We start from the raw sequence: 22,690 nt of genomic DNA, 5'->3' as shown, positions 1-22,690 counted from the left end.
TAGTTCTAATAGCACATATTTGAGAATGCTCTTACTAAAAACTTTCCGCAAGGCTTGAAACTTCTCCCAGCTACATTTGGATATGCAGTCCATCAGAACAATTTTCATTGTATTCATTTTCTTATGGGAATGTGTAAAGGAAAATTAACCCTACCGTAGCGTACCGTAGGAATATATGTTTTCATGACATACTTACGCATTCCTACGGCATTATAATTTACTTAATGCACAAATGTGCAAAGAATTAAATTAAATCAATCTTCATAAAAAAATGTTACGAATGACTCTTGCAGCTTGACACATGGTACCTAGTACAGTGTGTGCCACATTATGAACAGACGCAGTTCGGACCTGGTTTATGATAAAGCTGTATGTTACATCATTTATAATGAAGCCCATGAACGGAGAACCTTGTCAGTAGGTGCCACAGATCATATCCACTTTGAGCCCAGTCGCGATTTATCATGGCATTGTGGAATAGAAATCTTCCCAGATGTCCGCTTCTTCGAACGTATGTCTCGAAACAAATGTACATTATTCGTAGCTCCTCCTCTCTGGATAACTCGTACACAAGCCGGGAATGGAAATACTTGGAGAGGCATAGTGATCGTTTCAAGTAATTTGCCTTCAAACTTCTCGATCTTTTCTACAGTAGTTGCCTTAGACTCAAATATTCCCAAACATTTTTCAAGCCATACGTTGCTATGGGGCTAATTTTAGATGAAATAGTTTTATGACTGTTTCCAAACCTAAGTTTATCAGATGCTTAATGAACCCTTTAGGTCCATATTGAGGGATACCTACCTTCCTTACCTATCAGCAAAGTTCATGAGATCTGTCTCTTGGGTCGTATCGGGTTCTTCGTCACTTGCTGAGGTAAAGGTAGGGTTCAGTAATTCTAATCTATCTACTGGAATGAAAGGTCTGTTTAAAAGATTCCTATTTATTCAGGAAATTCTGAAGTAATTTACTATGTCAACGGTGTCATAGTCAATTGTGTCCACTGGACACCACAATCATTTTTACATAAATGTCAGAACACTGGTGTGAGACTTTAACGTAATTGCCTGATGGGCATTCTTACTAGAAACCATTGTCTTAATTATTAATCATTTAAGAAAGGAAAGTCTGGAAATCCTTAAATTCGGCTTCCATGTGAGACCACATGTACCATCATAGTGATTCGTTATGGTCCAGCCCTCGTAACACGAACTCTGGACTCTGAGTGTAATTAAGGCCGTCCAATCGGTGTGTGCCACACAGTGGTTCTACGGCATGGACCCTTAATTGAATCGATGTGACCTGCGTCTATTTCATGGACCGACATCTAATCTTCTAAGTTACTTTAAAGTCATTGTGGATGATGACCTCAAGGAAATGATGCTACGATGGCATATGGCCCTAATCTAAATCACTGAGGTTGATGACCCCCTCACCATCCAAGTTTCTAGGCTGAAGGCTAAACACAATTAAGTTACATCGGTTTATGACCAAAGTTCCACTTTACTATCCCCAGCACATTCACTGCTCAATCGATCAAAGTTCAATAATTACAACAATAGCAATGCTCACAAACTTTGTGGCAGTAAAATCCATTTCCTTCGGATATGTCCCCTTAATCGTTACTTTACATGTTAACATTCCCCAGAAAACAAACTAAAATTTCCAGAATGCATCTCCAAGTTATTCGCTTGATTAAAGTTATTTCAAATGCGGTTTCACTGAATTTAATAATTAAATAAATTTAAATGATTTAACGAAATATTAACGAACAACAAATTTTATCTCCGCGGACTCTGGTTTCTTCACAAATTTCTACGCAGCTGTGATATTGCGATGTTTATCTGGCTGGAAAAGAATTTTACATAATTCATGTCCAGCTATATATATCCTGTCTCGTGATATCATGCTTAAAAATCTAATCTAGTCCTAACCGTTATTAACACTTGGATATCCTAATAATCTACGTACAAACCAAACAACTCGCCATATAATTACGATGTCATATCTCGTCATTACCATTATGAATTTTGCACACCCCTCACAGACAAACCGATCATCACGACCATCGCTCTATATTTTGGACAACCCTGAATTAGGTTACTCTGTTCCTTATACTCAAAGTTCGTGATTTCAAATGTTCATTACGTCCCCAATTACAGTATTTCACAATACTTAGATCATTACCAGCTATGAATTTCAACTAAATCCAGCATTTTAACGTTTCCCCTGGCCGAGAATTACAGTACAATATCAACTCCACTCCTTTCCCGTTATCATAGCTGAGGCCTCTCATCCCCCCCAAGCTCGCTTGGCAGTTACAGGAAACACCTGGTTTATTCACAGTTGACTGACTTCTCAAAATGCTCCCTTTAAACTCTGCCGACATAATTAAACAAATACGATATTCTAACCAACAAAATGCACAGGTTATGCTTCAAGATGCCCACACTAATTATACGCGTCGCCAATTATTACCGCTATGGATTTCTATGAATTCCTTTCCATTCTCAACATTATAAAATATTCCTCGGGCTATCATGTCCCGGCTTCAAATGACAGGACTCTAACCTGATTCGCACATCTCATCTCAACTCATATAAAACATTCCTCGGGCTTCCGTGTCCCGGCTTCAATGACAGGTCCAACCTGATTCACAAACTAACCTCTGTTTCCCAGCTCCACAATTATCATCGACAAAGAACTGGAATAAAATCCTCACTAGAAATCCCGACGTCTAATATTGCACAATGCATTAATCATGAATAACTTCGCATAAATGATATCGTATTTAATAACTTGATTTTTACGAGAAATAACTGAAACATTCTACTAGATCTTTTTCTTGTCAGTCAGACACAGTTTAAAATGGGCATTAAATAAAAACGTTTCTCTCCGTGACCAAATTCATCACCCTAGGTTCTCACCCGACAGCGCGCTTCCGCTCAATTGAAAATGAGTGACCATGGATTATTATTATTAACGTCAAATTGCAGACAGAAGAATTTTACGTCGAATGAACATCTTAATTTGACATCACAAAATATAGGCAGTACACTCACACGGATGACGATCTACATTGGACGTGATATCACTTCGGGACCCTATTCAATAACTTTTTACAACATTATACGGCACTCGCAAGACTTCAAACTTTTATCCAAGTGGAAAATAAAACAAATGACTCTTTTAGTCGTACTCTCACATTTACAAAACTTAGTAGGGGTGACCACTGCGTCGTATATCCCCATTTAAATACACCTTTAGAGATCACGAGACAAGATATAAGAGGTAGTAAGATGGAAAGTCACCTACTTCATGTCGTCACGCCAGTGTTCGTCATAGGGCTCACCTACGACCCTGGCACTTTATTTAGCCATTTTTACATTCATGGCTTCACAGTTTATTATTATTTTCTTCAGGTTTCCTGGAATAAAGCATAAAAAAAAGAAAATGCCCTTCACTTGTTTGTTGAGCGCACACGATGGACTATAATTGTTTCCGCACACGAATTAATTAATCACATTAGAATTTATTCAGTACTTTGACCGTCCTATCTGGTACAATTATTTCACTCAAGAAAACTATCCCCTCATGGACTCAAGACCTAGCCACAATGGCTGAAATCTGCAGTTGAACTCAGTCTACTTTCGTTGTTTGATTTCGCAGAGCAGCTCAACAATTTTTCGTCCGCTTTGTATCACAAATGCCGGAGAAGGAGACTTCGTCATGGCGTCCCTTCATATTTATAGCAGTTACCCCCTCTCTTCGGATCTCTCCCTTTGCCGCCAAGAAAATTTCTATAAATTTTCTGACTTACCTAAACTGTAATTTGAAGAGTTTTGAAAGTGACTACATGCTTGCTACATTTCTGGCGGTAGTGTTCATGGACATTTAAAACTTTTACGGGTTCGATTTGTGAGATGATTGACCCCCTTTGATAGGCACTATATTTTTTTAACTTGGCTTGGGTCGCCATGTACACGCGCTTTGAAATAGTTCACAAAAATGACTTGAGATTCTTCCGCCGTTGACACGTGTGGCTGACGTCACGTACCCCAGAGCGTGGGACCGAAGGTAATCACCCCCTCGTCACGTGTCAAATCCATGCTATCAAGAATTCAACTTATAGTTTAATTGTTACATTATGCATAATGTTCTTAGGGCACAAAGGTCATGGGTTCATTTTTTTTTGCTAGGGGCTTTACATCGCACCGACACAGATAGGTCTTATGGCGACGATGGGATAGGAAAGGCCTAGGAGTTGGAAGGAAGCGGCCGTGGCCTTAATTAAGGTACAGCCCCAGCATTTGCCTGGTGTGAAAATGGGAAACCACGGAAAACCATCTTCAGGGCTGCCGATAGTGGGATTCGAACCTACTATCTCCCGGATGCAAGCTCACAGCCGCGCTCCTCTACGCGCAGGGCCAACTCGCCCGGTCATGTGTTCATTAATGTCAGACATTACTCTCATTGATGCATTTAGACGGTTCGTGAGATGGAGGGTGAATACATTACTTAGGGTTTGAAAAATTACACCCATGTATTTAAAAAAGTACGGATGTAAGTTCTTGGTCTCCAAGAAAAGAAGACTCCGTGTCGTGGAAATTGTCTTTTTACATTCGGCTTCAGGAAGATGATAGATAGGAAGAGCATTGTCAGAGACGTAGTATTAGAACCAGGCCATTGATATATTTTGTACTTTAACCGCTCAGGAATTGACTTGTTACAGACTTCAGTCACTCATTACTGACACGCTTGACTGTTTAGATGCTCAAGATCTCATAGGCAGTAATTGTTGGGACGTCAGCTTTAATGGCATCCATAACATTCGGATCTGTCGTCGTGTATTCCATCTTTTAAATATTAAGACGTATTCCAAACACCCCTTGGTGGGTTGTCCATGATTGCACTTGCCCTTGGAGCTCAGTCCTGTTTACAGACAAACTTCATCGGCATACATGTGGGTGCAAGGAGCTGGTTTCTACAAGGTCTTTCGTGATGGTTTCCATGATTATGATAAAACTGCAGGGATGAAAGTGCTGATCCCAGATGGCAAACTAAAGATGTCGTTTGTAATCTAATGGCACACTCATATTATACAGCACATTGTTCTCAAATAAAAGAAATTTATAAAATTATTTGAAGTTTAACATAGCTAGGTAATTTCGTGGCGGAAAATTATTACAATATGATGCAATCGTCATTTTATTCTTGCACATTTTATTTATTTAGATTGATGCTTTCGCGGGCCGCATTTATAAACATGGTAATGCAGCTTTTAGGCTTTCTCCGTGTCATGAATATAAGGACAATTTTTTTACGTTTCGCGCAGAATATGCTTGATGTCTTCAGAGAAGAAGACACGTCTGTCCACGAAGAAGCTTTTTCTGACAATGACAGTTTGAATTTGTGAATACTTGACTGTCGGTGTATTCTAAGTTGTTCTCCCGTTCGTCAGCAGATGCCCGAGAGGAAAGCGACGAAATTATCTTGAAATATCGTAATTGGAGCTAACCCACGGCAATAATAGCTTTGTGCTTGTTGTTTAAAGGGGCCTAGCATCTAGATCATCGGCCCTACAATAATAGCAAAATACTGCCTTGTGACCCCTGAAGAGGCCTGGTACAAGTCTTCCGAGTTGAAGGCGTATAGGCAACCCGCAAGTCTGTGAGGATGGGTCCCTACCTATGATGAATCACACTGGAATTAACCAAAGAAAGTTAAGATCCCCCGCCCACCCGGAATCAAACCCGAGACCCTCTGGACCAAGGGTCATCACGCTAACAATTCAGCCATGGAGCCAAACACCACGACAATTATTATACATTATGATTATAATTGTTTATTAATAGTTAAAACAAGATCTTATAAGAAGCAAAATTTATGTGTAACTTGAGCTTAGTGTTCTCCCAGTATCTCCTTCATTATTATTTCTTCTTCTTCTTATTATTATTATTATTATTTCGCTACCACTTTTTCCCACACCTGTGGGGTCGCGGGTGCTAACTGCGTAGCACATGTGGATTTGGCCCTGTTTTACGGCCGGATACCCTTCCTGACGCCAACCCTATGTGAAGGGATGTAATCACTATTGCGTGTTTCTGTGGTGCTTGGCAGTGTGGTGTGTTGTCTGAATATGATGAGGAGAGTGTTGGGACGGACATTTACACCCAGTCCCCGAGACAGAAAAATTAATCAGAAGCGATTAAATTCCCCGAACTGGCCAGGAATCGTAACAGGGACCCTCTGAACCTAAGGCCAATACGTTGACCGTTCGGTCAACGAGTCGGACCCATTAACTCCTTTATTTTTGGCCGAATATTTCATAAGCCCACCCTCACATCACATTATACATTTAGAATTGCACAAAATTCTAATTCGCATGAACAGGAGAGAGAAGTGAAGGGGAGCATTCACAGCTTTCGTAAAAATGAAGAAAAGAAGAAAAATAGCTGGATAAATTAATTCTGAAGAAAAATTCAAAACGATTAATTGTCTAGCTTTGAACACTGCAGCTTCAAACCTCTGTCATTTCTGTATTAATTTCTTTCCTGGTTACTTAATTACGATGTTTGAAGAACTGCCGTATGAAGTTAATTAAAGCGTACGGAAATACTTCTAGAATTAAGACGGAAGAGGTGTCTGAATGTATTGATAAGGAGTTTTGACTCACTTTTGCAATGCTTTTTGAGCTTAAAACTTTTAGTATTATTATGTGTTTAGTTGTATGTCCCTTAAAGATCTAAATCTAACAATTAAACTCTTCTAGTTTGGTGTTTTCAATTCGTAAAGGTCATTTGCTTTATTACTACTTCTATTTCCATTCTCTCGCCGTGCTTTAGCGGCACATTCGAATTTCGGAAAGTCCTACTTCGCATAAACAGGATGTTGTAACGGGAAGGAGAACCTTCACAGCCTTCGTAAAAATAGCTGGAAACTATTTATGATGATTGCGAAGTGGCGTGTTGTCGGTACGTCGAATACTCCCGGGCGTTGTTCTCTGCTTCCCAATCTCAGTGTCAGAAATCGCCTCAATTTTAATAACGTAGGCTGCGTGGACCTCGAACCAGCGACCATATCCCGTTGAAAATCCCTGATCTCGTCGGGAACCGAATCCGGGTAAAAAGAAGTCACACTTTCCCTATAACCCGAGGCAAAGTTTGAGTTGAAGGAGCTTTGTTTAATTAAAGGTAAGGTAAAGGTGTATTCTGCCCGAAGTCAGGTCCGAACATCGGCAGAGATGTGCCCGAACCGGAGTCTACGTTCGGTAGGGTGGCCAGTTCCTTTCCGCTCCTCCATTCCCTTACCTCCACCAACAGCGCGTGCAACCCATCTTAATCTTGAGCACGCCCAATGTTGCTTAAGTTCAGAGATCTCACGGGATCCGGTGTTTCAACACGGCTACGGGCGCTGGCATTCGTTTAATTAAAGTACTTAATATTTAACTATCGTTGTCTTTTCGTTTCTCAACTTTTTGCCGTGGAGGGACCTCCTTCTTGTTAGTCACGAACTCAGTCTTCTCATACGAGACTTATCCCAGCCTCCTTTGCTATCACCAGTTCTTCAACCGTTTTCGTCGCTCTTACAATCAATATCACTATATCCTCAACGAATTACAAGCAATTTCCTCTCAAAAGGGCTCTTGTTAGTCCTGTTCAACTGCATCCTTGAAAATTTACCATTATTATTATTATTATTATTATTATTATTATTATTATTATTATTATTATTATTTATCGTTAGGGTCACTGAGGACCGCGAGGTCTGAACTGTTTGTCCTATTGCGGGCCCACCAGGTTTTCATCCTTTAAGAGTGTGCTTTCTTCCATGTATCAGAATGGACATGCTTCAGTCGTGGTGGGACTTCTTCTTGGTGAATATTTTTATGTTTGTGTCTGAGTTGAATATCTGTTTCTGAGATTTCATACTTTAAAACATCTTTATCGATCTCCAGCAACCAAGGAGGAATCGTTTTGAGACTTCTAAAGTAGGGTAGCATAAGTTTACAGATTCCGATTGCCAGCTGAAGAGGTAAGCGTAAAATGTTATCCTTCTTTTCCGGATTACGCTTGTTATCTTTTCAGTGTGGGAATATATTTCTAAATTGCTCCGAAGTTTGCAAACAGCATCTTTGAGACCGGGACTAAGAATTTTTCGGATAAGCCTCCTTTCCTTAATTGCCTGTTTTTCAAGCAGTCTATGCTGCACGCAGTGCTTCAGGTCTAATTACAGTTTGATAATGTAAAATGTTTCCGTTTCGAGAGATGGAATTTTTAATACATATATACGTTTCAAACTTGCTGACACGTGATAAAATGGCAAAATTCTCAGAATTATTGGATTCAACGCATTCACCAAGGTAATTTTATTTTTCCACTTTCAAGATTCTACCGTGGGTAGCCAGGAGATGTGGTGGAGCATGTATGATGTTAGAAGGTCCGGCCCCGTGGTGTAGGGGGCAATGCGTCCGCCTGTCAACCGGCGGCCCCGGGCTCGATTCTCGGTTGGGTCAGGGGTTTTTAATTGCAAATGGTTAATAACCCTGGGTGTTTGTGTCGTCCTTAAAGTTCCTTTCCTCACATTCAACACTCTACACTTCTTCCATTCCTTCCTTCATTCCAATTACACTCAGGTTCATATCACGTGGTGCAAGTAGGGGGAAGAGATCTCTATAGGTCGATGCCCCGAACAAATAGCATTTAAAACAATATGTTAGAAAAGAGGTGGGTTTTGGTATAGGAGATTCTGAGGCTAATATTAACTGCGCATTCATTCAAGTAATTGATTTGTCCAGTCCCTAGTTCAGGAGAGGAAGTCGTCATTATTATTATTATTATTATTATTATTATTATTATTATTATTATTATTATTATTATTATTATTATTATTATTATTATGTCGCAGTGTTATTGAGTATAGTTGCTCCGCATTCTGTATTAGACGTATACTAAGTGCCTATAAACACCCTGTTGCAGTTGGTGGGTGAAATTTCAATTTGATAAGATTATTCCAACAACTCTCGAACAATGCTACTAGCGTTTAACAAGATTGCCTTTCGCAGTTCGATTCACGCGGAGCCATTGAGGTTAATTTGCTGTAGTTCTCCTCATAGCATACGGAGTATTATTCTAGTGGTGCGCGTAATGATCGAACAATGGCGACTGTATTAAGTTACAAAGCCTCTATGTTCCTTGCTTAGAAACATGTAATTGCGTTCACTTGCTATTTTTGTGTGGTTGAATGTCAGTTTCACGACCATTACTTTCTTTTGTATGGAGATTTATTGTTGAACTTTATCTAGTTTGGTCAGTAAATAAAGTTTTATTTCTTTATGACCCTAGAAGTGGGGACCCTCTTTCTGGAAGACGTGGCATTGTTTCGTCAAGCGCGATCGTCTTCCTGGGAGATGGTGTCGTTCTTCCACCGCCGTCTCGCCGTAGGTTTATAATTGAACACCTGATGGCACTAATATAGGTGCCACATGAATAACTATACTTTTATCTTCACTTTTGAAAGTCTTAGAAAGACAAGAAACGCTTAGGAGAAGTTTAATTAGCCGTAGAAGTGGAACTACTTTCGTATGTTCTTAGAATCAAGATGGCAGCCCTCTTTGTTGACGATTCTGAAATGAAGCGGTTGATTTCCGAAGATTTTAGTGACAGTGATTATTGTGAAAGTGACAGCGAAGTACTGTACGAGGTGCTCGGGAATACTGGAATATTCCGATAACAAGAATGATGTTCAAGTCGGTTGAGGTTATGTTATTGGGCCGCTGACCTAGCTGTTAGGCCCTTTAAAGAACAAGCAATAAGGTTATGTTATTATTGGCAATACGCCAATATTTGATGAAATCAGCGTAGGATAAGTGTGAACTGTTGGTATTTGCGTAGGTTGTTATAAGGACTTCGATCACAACACAGGAAAGAAGAAATTGACCAAAGAAAACTAAGATAAGCTGAAAGATCGAAATTCCCGAAAACTCAAAATCCGTTTGGATGAACAATTGCGTTTTACTTGACATTCCAAATGAAAAGTGGAGAACTGTGCGGGAATATGTACGAACATACTTGCGAGTTTCAGCATACCATGTTTCAAGAATAAATTATCTTTCAAAAAAAAATTGTTTGAGCAAAATTTTTTCAACAATTTCGTTAATTTAAAAGTTTTGTAAGTATAGTTTACAATAGTTAGAAATCATAATAATATTGTTTTGTTATTTATGTCTTCGTCATTAGATCAGTCCCTGAGCTTTCTATTGGAGTATAATTTGGATTTATTAGGATTAATATGTGATTACATGCATGACTTTATTTTCATTGTGTATGTTGAGGAAAATAACCGCAGCATTTAACAGGTAAACCTGCAGCAGTTCGAGGGAATATGTTAAAACGTTTGATATATATGAGACGTTAATATACTTCTGTAGCTATCGGAAGTGAACAAATTCCTTGGACCGTAGAATTTCCTAATTGAAAATTACAAATCCAATATTACAAACCTGTGTGGATCCTATGTGAGTTGCGAGAATGATACAGACTTTAGTACGGGCGTCGTTATTCTAAGCAAGAGAAGATTGCGCATGCGTCTACGGATGCCTACATATGACAGGAAAAAAATAGTATCAAAATAGTATCATCGGAAAGTGTTCGTGTGCTGCGTGTTCTATTTGTGCAGATATCTTCATTGTTCGAAATTCCGGACACTTTCCGTTTTCCTTCATTTCTGATTGGTTGCCCAGTTGGTCTTCCTATTAAAACAATGATCACCAGCAACACCTCCCTTTCCAGTACGTCTCGCCCAGCACTGAAATACGTGGCTTTGATATTTGCTGTTTGAAACAATGTACACTACAGTGATATTGTGGAACTACTTTTACAATTGCCTTAATAATATGCATCATTTCGGTAATAATAATAATAATAATAATAATAATAATAATAATAATAATATAAATAAAGTCCACCTCTTTGGTGTAGTGCCACCCCCGGAGGTCCAGTTTGGATTCCCGGCTCTGCCACGAAATTTGAAAGGTGGTACGAAGAAACTGGAACGGGGTCCACTCAGCCTGGGGAGGTCAGCTGAGTAGAGAGGTTTCTATTCCCACTTCAGCCATCTTCGAAGTGTTTTATCACGGTTTCCCACTTCTTCTCCAGGCAAAGTGTACTTAACAGGCCACGGCCGCTTCCTTCCCTCTTTCTTGCCCGTCCCTCCCAATCTTCCCATCCCCCACAAGACCCATGTTCAGCATAGCAGGTGAGGCTGCCTGGGAGAAGTACTGGTCCTCCTTCTCAGTGTTATCCCTGTCCGAACTTCTCACGGATAAGGACACTGCCCTTGAGGTGGTAGAGGTGGGATCCTTCGTTGATCGCGGGATAGGGTGGCGGGGGAGGGCGGAAGAAACCAACTCTGGACTATAAACTGATTAAATCAATAAATAGGGTATAGTATGATAATGATAATCGTATGGCTTCAGGTACCGCATCAAGACAGTCTCTTGCACCACTTCGTATGTCTCAGACAAACACGTCGTTTTATTACAATATTTCCGTTACTCTAGATCTACCAAACTGCAGTCAATCGGACCTTTCTCAAAGATTTATAAAGAATAGCCTCACGGCATTATTATTATTATTATTATTATTATTATTATTATTATTATTATTGTTGTTGTTGTTGTTGTTGTTAATATTCGAAGGGTGAGACATCTTTTATTTTCCCCGATGAGTAGTTTTAATGTATGATACGTGCCTAGTTCTACTTCCTCTTAAAACAATAGTCATGATTAGAGCCCGGACTTTTATACTTTAATAGGTTAGAATGCAAACTTACTGAAACGAGTAACAAGTATAGTCTACTTTCACAACGATTATGGTATGAGGATTGCATAAACATTAGGGGTACGGTCCGTCAGAACCCCTGTAATTTATGTTACTATTGCTACATTATGGAAGAGCGGGTGGCCGACACATCCTACTAACCAAATTAATTTGCAATCTAACCTGTTACTGCATAAATATCCGGACTTTAGTCATGATCACGGACTTGTTAAATGTGCAACAGCTCTAAAATCTTAACCGTTTGTGGAACCGAAAGCTGGTCTCTCAAGGTAGAAGTCAACACTCTACCACTTGAAGCCTCTCAACTCTCCTGCATATCTCGAATACACATCTACCTGTGTCCGGCTCCATGGCTAAATGGTTAGCGTGCTGGCCTTTGGCCACAGTGGTCCCGGGTTCGATTCGCGGCAGGGTCGGGAATTTTAACCATAATTGGTTAATTTCGCTGACACGGGGGCTGGGTGTGTGTGTCGTATTAATCATAATTTCATCCTCATCACGTCACGCAGGTTACCTACGGGTGTAAAATCAAAAGACCTGCATCTGGCGAGCCGAACTTGTCCTCGGACACTCCCGGCACTAAAAAACATACACCATTTCATTTTTTTTACTTCTACCTGTACGGTATAATAGGATTTCTGTCTAATTTGCACATTTCGTTTCGAATGACCGAAACCACTTCGGAAACTCTCGATCGATGAGAGCGAATTGGTCGGCGATGGATCCCACTTTATGGAAATCAAAGCGCGGTAAGTTGTCACCGATACTAATCTGGGGTGAACAAACCAGAGTAGGGTAAACACATCTCATCATTGCTGTAATGTAATCCCAGAAGTTAAGCAATAACCTATTAGCAGGCACTACCCATCACGGCTAACGTTAATCGCGCCATAAAGGACTATTGTGTTCGCTATGATACCAACTATAATGATACCATCCATTAGCGTCGTGCATCTGCACGTGACCCTGTAACAGAATCCCGCTCAGACATTACACGGTTATTAAAATAACAACACGAGAATTCCGCCCGTGAAATAAAATTTACAGCAGTAAAGTGTTTGTTAAGTATAAAAGGATATCCTAAATGTTGAGTGGATTCATTTCTTCTTCAATGTTGTCCAGGATGCAACTAAACCGCGGGGAGTAACTTGAGGAATAGATCGCTCATTTGTAGAGAGAATAGAATGTTGTAGTGATACGAGTCGGTAAATGCATAATTACTGAGTTATCATGCATTATTCGTAGTACACTCCAACACGACAAGTTGAAACTGAGTTAACAGAAGATCAATATGGCTTCAGAAGAAATCTAGCAACACGTGAAGCAATCCTGAGTTTACTCCTGATCATGGACGATCGAACTAAGACGGACTAGTCCACGTACATGGATTTCGTAGATCCAGAAAAGGCATTCGAGACTGCTGATTGGACCAAACTATTTGAGCTTCAGAAGATGATCGAGATCAGATACCGAGAAAGAAGAATCATGTACAATCTGTAAAAAAAATAAGTCCGCAGTGATAGGAATCGAGGGCTTTGAAAAAGAAGCAGCGATCCAGAAAGGAGTGAGGCAAGGCTGCAGTTGTCCCTCCCCAACCCCCTACTTTTTAGTGTTTATCTAGAACAGGTGGTAAAGGAAATCAAAACCACTAGGATTGCCGATGTTACTGTTAATTTATTCGAGTCTGCAGAAGATCTGGATAAACTGCTGATTGGTATAGGCAGAGCATGAGACGGAAGAAAATATGACCAAGACAAAAGTAATGGAGTGCAGTCGAACGAAGTCAGGTGACATGGAAATATTAGATTAGGAAATGAAGGAAGTAGGTTAATATTGTTACTTGGGTGGTAAAATAACCAATGATGGCAGAAGCAAAGAGGACACAAAATGCAGATTAGCACAAGCAAGAACGGTCTTTCTTAAAAAAAATTCTCACTTCGAAAATTGAATTAGAAGGAATTAGGAATTAGAAGGATGTTTTTGAAGACTTTCGTATGGAGCATGGCATTGTGTGGAAGTGAAATATGAACGATAACTAGCTTAGAAAGAAAGAAAATCGAAGCTTTTGAAATGTGGTGTTATAGAAGAATGCTGAAGGTGATATGGATAGATCGAATCACGAATTAGGAGTTACTGAATCGAATTGGTGAGAGCAGAAGAAGAGGTAGAATGATGGGACATACCTTAAGACTCATAGGACTTGTTCAGTTTGTTTTTGAGGGAGGTAAAGGCAGTCAGAATGGTAAGGTTAGACCAAAGTATGAATACGACAAGGAGAGTAGCTGGTGCATAATATAGTAGTTACCTAGAAATGGAAAGTTTAGCGTGGAGAGCTGCATCAAACCAGTCTATGTAGTGTTAATTCAAACAAAAACAACAACAATACTTCAACACATGTTACCGTCACTTTTGTTAATATACAGTATAACGCGAATTATGTTTCACTGAATACGTCTGAAACACCTGCAGGAACACTCTGTCTTTAAAATATTTCGAACACACTCAGGAACATCTCTCCGACAGCCACCTGAAGCATGGAGAGTCGCTGCGTCATTCAAAACAGTGAATACACCTAATTTTTAAATTACCCTTACAGTAAGAAGCTCAATGTTGACTAAATGAGGTGAGACTGAGGCCAAACAATTGGTCCACATCCAGCACTCGTGATTACATGTCTCTAATGTACGGCAGTGCCGTCATGAAAGTAACTTGTGAAGTTAAGGCTGGAACTACGCGAATCATTTACGCTGTTTGGAGGTCAACATCAGTTTATCTGCGACGTGGTTACACATGTATCAAACGAAAGGATAATCTTCCAACTGGTGATGGGAGTATTCGAGACCAAAATATTGAATAACTGGATTCTTCAATGTCTCGAAATATTCGAATACTTCCACTGGAGGTATTCACTAATGATGTTCAAACAGAGAGGCCACTTTTTAGAGGCAAAACAATGTAGTCACTCTTTATGTAACATCACAGAACAGTGAGGATAGTACCGCCATCTCTGGACGTATCTCTGAAATATTCATGATTATGGTTCTGGGGATAAAGAGAGTAATGCGCATCATGTAATGAGATGTAAAATTGGAACATTAGATAATAATATTTAACTACTGTATATCAGATGAAATAATTGATAAATCAGCAGATGCATTGTATTCAAGTTTGTACTGTGATTTTTTCGAATTTTTAGACGTAAGGTATTTGTAATTACGAAAATTGCTTCAAACGTTTTCCTCCTTGTTTCTCCTTTATTCCCTGTCCACTGAGCTTGGCGATTAGAGCGTCTCTTCCTGTTCTTTTTTTTTTTTACAAGTTGCTTTACGTCGCGCAGATACATATAGGTCTTATGGCGACGATGGGACAGGAAAGGTATAAGAGTGGGAAGGAAAACGGCCGTGGCCTTAATTACGGTACAGGTGCAGCATATACCTGGTGTGAAAATTGGAAACCACGGAAAACCACCTTCAGGGGTGCAGACAGTGGGGTTTGAACCCACTATCTCCCTGAAGTCTGAACTAGTACAAACACAGAGTGCCATTCGCTTGTATATCTAAGGATTCCTATCCTATTAAGATTAGTTTCGTATTTAAATGTATTTAGTGCTACATTTCTTTAATACATTTAGTGCGTAATGAGGCCAGGTTCGAGAAGATCTGAAATTTGGAACTATCACAAGATCAAAAATATGTAACGTCTTTGGTATGTAAAAAAGATTTTACATATTTCGGAAATACTATACACTTACAATTCCACTTGAAAAGACTTCACCCAAATTTGGTTTTACAACCATGTAGTAGACCTACAGAATATAATTATTTCGATAATGTGTATTGTATGCTATCACAGCCATCTACTAGTAGTACCACTCGAAATAAAATCACAACTATCCAGCAGTCACAGTAGTTAATCTGATATAAATCAACAACATTCTCCTAGAACCTGCTCTTCGTCCCAAACCGCAGGTTCCAGCACCACAAGGAATTGAACTGATATTGGCGTACAAGCTCAAAAATAAGATTCAGTTCGAGCACTGCTCTTTCTTCCGTCTGAAAGAAGCATTCGAATATATCTTTGGTCATGTAGGATTCGAGATAACTTGGTTTCGAATGCAAGTTTCGATTCTTAAATGTTCTTGGATGCATAGTAGAGCTGGGACAGACACAACGCAACCGTTTTATTGCAACCGTTCCTGAAATATAACCGTTGTCGAAATAACCATTGCAAGAAAATAACAGTTACAGTTGCAGTGACGCTTTGCCGTTGCGTTCTTCGCCAGCACCGATCAAGAGGCGTTTCACGTTTCACAGCTGGTACGTATACAGAACTGCCATCCGCAATCGTTGCAATTATGGACCCTGGAGTTTTCCAATATAACTCACAGGTCAGTAGGCCATTCCGGAGAGCTGCCCTGCTATTGGCTGAAGTGCCTAGCGTCACCGAGAGCAAGAATATACAGTGATATCCCAGATTCAATGGTTTGAGTGTTGGTAGGTACACTTAGTCGAGCATTTCTTGTGTTCATCTTCTTATTTATTCTAATTACCCTCCATTCAGTCATGAAATACAGAACTAATGGATCTTTAGATGTCGTAACATTTATCATTTAAAACTAATACGAAAACATACGTCTTCAAATCCGATTCTGTAATGACAGACACACTGATAAAGGCCAACGTGAAGTTAAGAATTAAAATTGTTTACGAACAACTAAGAACATAGGTAAAATAACGGCTTAATAATGTCACAGTATAAAGGCGGAAGAGAAGTACGAGCGTTATTCCACATGTAGGTCGCAGAAAGTACAGTAATTTAAGATATTTTCGTTGCAAATTTGTAAATTCTGTTGATATTCGGATATAAATATTTGTAGTTTCTATTTTATATGCGGAAGTAGATGTTTAAGACTTTCCGTTGGGGAGTAGGTATGAAATTAACTCGTCTTCGTGTTACGTAGTTGAAATATAAACAGACTGACAGTTCTCTCGTTTTCTGGATAAGCTATCCGTAAAGTTACCGGTACGCTGTATGGCCTGCAAACTAGTATTACTTTATTTTTACTATCTGCTTTGGGACTTCAGTGATGTACTATAGTTAGTATATCCTTGTGTACGTGACTGTTGACTCAGCAGCGCGAGAAATTTAAGTTCTATGGGAGGTCATTGACCCGTATTAGTGTACCTAGGCCGATTCTAACTCCGCTGTCATTAACCCGAGGTCATTGACTCCTAGTATACTAGTAGAGCAATGACGACTTGCGGATTTTACATAAGAAAGCCAGCCTAACCTCAAAGTCCCCATCTTGAGGGACGTAATCTCACTATAACGGCTAGTTGCCCTTCCCGACGCCTAAGAGAGCGAGCCTAACCTCACATCCGCCATCTTGAAGGGGGCTATCCTTAGGTTTACGGCAGGATGCCATTCCCGACGCTAATTGCACAAAATGGCGGCTCTACACAGCTTATGAGACGGCCTAGGGGCGCTTGCGCAATATGGCGGCTGTACACGGCTTCTTATAGAGAAGGATGCCGGCCATGGGCGCTTGCGCAAGATGGTGGGTGCTCTTATGAGACAGCCTAGGGGTGCTTGCGCAACATGGCGGCTGTATACGGCCTCTTATAGAGAAAGATGACGGCTATGGGCGATTGCACAATATGCGGCTATACATAGGGTCTTATGGAGAAAGATGCCGGTCATGGGAGCTTACGCAAGGTAGCGGCTCTACACAGGCTCTTATGGAAGCTGGCTGAGGGGGCCTACTACATAAGATGGCGGCGCGTAAGGATGGATCCAAAGTAGGGTGACGATACTAACGTAAAATTCGTTCAGCTGTTTAGGGAACGACGGTGTTTGTGGGACCAGCACGTTGCCCTGTACAAAGACAAAAATTCGCGTCAAGCGGCACTTCCTGAGTTTACGGATAAAATTAACATTCAAGGATTCGGTGCGACTGAGGTAAAAAAATTTCATGACTCAGTAATGAATTACCAGCACATATCACTACAAAATAAGTTTAATTCCACACGGGACACTACAGACGCTGCGCACTTCTCGTCATCTACCGCGATGGCAATAGCTTTCTAGTGAGAACGGCTTCTCGTTCAACTGGACTGCTCAGCGATTTTCCGGCAACAATTACGGGGCAATTGTCGCAAACTATTTTCTCATCAACTGGCATCGTGTAAACAAGGCATTAGCGGCGCGAGTATCCCAGGACATGTTCGGCTCACCCGGTGCAGGCCTTTCTAGTTGACGCCAATCGGCGACCTGCATGTCTACGTGTCAAATGATGTTGATAATGAAGTAGGGAGACGGCGAAACCTGGTGTTGGCACATAGCCTACTCCTGTCGAGTAACACCGAGAGGGTCGTCTGAAGGCTTACCGTCTCCATCCGACGGACGAATCACTATCATTAGCGTCAAATGCCTCACTGCATATGAACTCTGAGAAGAGGTTTGTAATTTAATCCAGGATTTCCTCATGGAATGTAATTATGTGAATTTCTTTTACTCTTCTGGCCAACATTCTGATGAAGTCAAATTGTTTTCTACCAAAAAAGGTTGGAACCGGGTAACTACGATGATCAGACCGTAAAGACTTGGAACCTTAACGACAATGTACACCAGGTGGTGGTGGTAGTAGTAGTATTACCTGCTCCGTTGTGTAAGGTTAGTATGGAATATGTTTCGATTCTCATCTTGTCGACGGATTCTAACCCTGAACTAAATTTTTGACAGATTCCATTCAGCCTCATGAATTCAACTGATGAGGTGTCTTATATGAGTGCTTACGGGATGAATTTCCGGTACATCGGCGTCTCCAAAAGCCGTATAATGCAGTCAGTGGGCCGTAAAGCGAAGAGCGTTGTTATTAAAATATGAGGAAGCAGAACGGATCATGAAACTGAAACAAAACGACAGAGTAAATCGTTATAAGAAGACCACCACTATCGTGATGCCATCAGGTTGAACACCTTTCGGTTTATTACTCTGCAGTCCTAAAGGGTGTTTGAGTATATATGATTATTTGTTCTTTATACGTTTCGCCCTCTGTGGGGTACGCTGAAACAATCATTTCTCTGTGTGCTGTTCTTTTCTTAGTTCCCAGTATTTCTTCATTCTTTCTGATTTTCGTGTCCTCTCATCTTCCGAGAAAACAGGTTTGGCTTTTAATGTAGATTTGTCTTGGAACCTTATATTTTCGTCTTTAGTTATTATTTTAGCTGTTCGATCGAAAAGTGATTTTTTTGTCATTTTTAATTCTAGTAGGTCTTTTTCTGTTCCTTTAAAACAGTTCGGTTGTGTGTTTACGGAAGAAGACAAAGATTTCTTTGGTTAATCTATTAGAGTTCATTCTGAGAAGATGACTTAAGATGCACTCTTTCTCATGATATTTGAGCGTTTTTCAACTTTGTTGTAAAGTGTTTCATTCTTGATGAATATTAGCCTATCATATTATCCTGAAATTTTCGTCCTGTAATGTTTCCTAAAATTATCCTTTCTTTTAGCTTGAGTTTCTCCATCTGGCCTTTCAAATTCGTGCTTAATGTTTCTGCTGCGTATAGTACTTCTGGTTTAATCTCAGTTTTATGATGTTTAATTTTCGACCCCCATGAAAGGGATTTCTTGTTGCATGTACCTTTTGTTAGTTGAAAGTCTTGAAGTAGTTCATTATTATTATTATTATTGATTGAGTCATCAGTCCATAGACTGGTTTGATGCAGCCCTCCATGCCACCCTATCCTGTGCTAACCTTTTAATTTCTACGTAACTACTGCATCCTACATCTGCTCTAATCTGCTTGTCATATTCATACCTTGGTCTGCCCCTACAGTTCTTACCACCTACACTTCCTTCAAAAACCATCTGAACAAGTCCTGGGTGTCTAAAGATGTGTCCTATCATTCTATCTCTTCTCGTCAAATTTAGCCAAATCGATCTCCTCTCACCAATTCGATTCAGTATGTCTTCATTTGTAATTCTATCTATCCATCTCACCTTAAGTATTCTTCTGTAACACCACATTTCAAAAGCTTCTATTCTCTTTCTTTCTGAGCTAGTTATCGTCCATGAAATGGCGTATGGCTTTTAGTGCCGGGAGTGTCCGAGGACAAGTTCGGCTCGCCAGATGCAGGTCTTTCGATTTGACACCCGTAGGTGACCTGCGAGTCGTGATGAGGGTGAAATGATGATGAGGACGACACATACACCCAGACCCCGTGCCAGCGAAATTAACCAATTAAGGTTAAAATTCCCGACCCTGCCGGGAATCGAACCCGGGACCCCTGTGACCAAAGGCCAGCACGCTAACCATTTAGCCATGGAGCCGGACAGTTATCGTCCATGTTTCACTTCTATACAATGCCACGCTCCACACGAAAGTCTTCAAAAACATCTTTCTAATTCCTATATCAATGTTTGAAGTGAGCAAATTTCTTTTCTTAAGAAAGCTCTTCCTTGCTTGTGCTAATCTGCATTTTATGTCCTCCTTACTTCTGCCATCGTTAGTTACTTTACTACCCAAGTAACAATATTCATCTACTTCCTTTAAGATTTAATTTCCTAATTTAATATTTCCTGCATCACCTGCCTTCGTTCGACTGCACTCCATTATTTTTGTTTTGGACTTATTTATTTTCATCTTGTACTTCTTACCCAAGACTTCGTTCATACCATTCAGCAGCTTCCGAGATCTTCTGCAGTCTCAGATAAAATAACAATATCATAGGCAAATCTCAAGGTTTTGATTTCCTCTCCTTGGACTGTGATTCCCTTTCCAAATTCCTCTTTGATTTCCTTTACTGCCTGTTCTGTGTAAACATTGAAAAGGAGGGGGGACAAACTGCAGCCTTGCCTCATTCCTTTCTGGATTGCTGCTTCTTTTTCAAAGCCCTCGATTCTTATCACTGCAGACTGATTTTTATACAGATTGTAGATAATTCTTCGTTCTCGGTATCTGATCCCAATCACCTTCAGAATTTTAAATAGCTTGGTCCAATCAACATTATCGAATGCCTTTTCTAGATCTACGAATGCCATGTACGTGGGCTTGTCCTTCTTAAATCGATCCTCTAAGATCAGATGTAAAGTCAGGATTGCTTCACGTGTTCCTACATTTCTTCTGAAGCCAAATTGATCTATTATTATTATTATTATTATTATTATTATTATTATTATTATTATTATTGTTATTATTTACAACTTGCTTTTCGTCACATCGACACAGGTACGTCTTATGGTGACGATGGGATAGGAAATATCTTGGAGTTGTAAGGAAGTGGCCATAGCCAAAGATACAGGCTCATCATTTGCCTGGTGTGAAAGTATTAAACCACAGGAAACCATCTTCAGGGCTGCCGAAAGTGGGGTTCGAACTTACTATCTCCCAAATGAAAATCACAGCTGCGTGACCCTAACCTCACGGCAAACCTGCTCGCTGTATTGTTATTATTATTATTATTATTATTATTATTATTATTATTATTATTATTATTTACCAATTTGGTTTTCGTCGCACCGACACAGGTAGGTCTTATGGTGATGGTGGGATTGGAAATGTCTTGGAGTGGGAAGAAAGCGGCCATGGCCTAAGGTACAGGCTCATCATTTGCGTGGTGTGAAATTGGCAAACCACGTAAAACCACCTTCAGTGCTGACAAAAGTGGGGTTCGAAGCCACTATTTCCAGGAATGCAAACTCACAGCTGCGCGACCCTAACGGTACGGCAAACCTGCTCACTGGATTATTATTTTGTTATTACAAATGTTATTATTATTATTATTGTTATTATTTTTTATTATTAATATCCTCTGTACTCATTTATGTCTCTAATATAATGCGAAATTTTTCCCTCCTGCCTCCTCTGACCTACCTTGTAAATTATTACCTCTATTAGCTACAAAGGGGAGATTTTGCGGCCATTATGCCTAATTGCTCCACCTGCGTGCGTGTGAAAGACGCACTTTACCATGTTTTACAACTGCCTTGCATATTATTCTAGTGTAATTTCTTTTGTTTCCAGGCTGCACAGTGCTGGAACTGTGACCGCACATGCTTCGAGGATGCCCCACCCGTGCTGTGACGTCAGACGAGACTCAAGATGGCGGCCAATGGGTTTCTATTCAAAGAACAATTGAAATGCATTCTGTGTTCAAACGAGAAGCATTTTAATAATGAAAATTTGTTTGAAGAAGAAAGAAGATACCAATGAAATATTATGTATTGTGGAACGACAATATTTCTTCATGTGTGCGAAAAAATAATGTTAATATTATCATAATGTTTGCAAAACCAAAAATGTAAGTGGACAAATTTATCAGTTACCTGTGTTACCAACAAAAAAAGAGAACCAAATTAATGTTATCATCGTTACGGGGTGTTTTTAAGTAAGTCGGCTTCAAGCACTTTAATTTCCTTTAGTTTTAAGTACAAAAGTGAACCTGGGAACATTAATTGTTTAACCAATAATGTTCCAAATTAAATGTGAAAAGTTATTCACAATTTCTAGTCCTTATATTATGGAACACTTTTATAGACAAAGCGAAGTGGCACAATTTTAAATTATATTATTCAATTAATAGTTTATTCTAATATTACTAAAATTGATTTCGTCAAGAGAAAGGCATTTCTTGGAATATTAATTAAAATTTCAGATAAAGAGATTTCTATTTCCTTGAATCTTTTAGTGGAAAACATTTGAATGTATACGTCTTTAAGTGGCGAAATTAATGCACAGTGCATATAAAAATTTAACTGTACATTAATTTTAATACAGCACTTAAGACAATACGTTGAGTCGTTTCGGGTGGGGTATCAGTTTATTAACAAAATTTAGGTAAATAATTGGC

The 22,690-nt window shown here is 39.8% G+C and overlaps 1 protein-coding gene across 1 annotated transcript in view; it reads left to right on the top strand.

Annotated features, from left to right (window-relative positions):
• Positions 1-22,458, top strand: part of LOC136877672 (uncharacterized) — an 814,069-nt gene extending 791,611 nt beyond the window's left edge. The window contains exon 6 of the mRNA XM_068228698.1: positions 21,865-22,458. The gene's annotated coding sequence lies outside the window, so the exon portion shown is untranslated. The remainder of the gene's footprint in view (positions 1-21,864) is intronic.
• The last annotated feature ends 232 nt before the right edge of the window (positions 22,459-22,690 follow it).

Source organism: Anabrus simplex, chromosome 7 (genome assembly GCF_040414725.1).
Source record: "Anabrus simplex isolate iqAnaSimp1 chromosome 7, ASM4041472v1, whole genome shotgun sequence".
Taxonomy (NCBI): Eukaryota; Metazoa; Arthropoda; class Insecta; order Orthoptera; family Tettigoniidae; genus Anabrus; species Anabrus simplex.
This window is presented reverse-complemented; position numbering and strand designations above follow the sequence as displayed.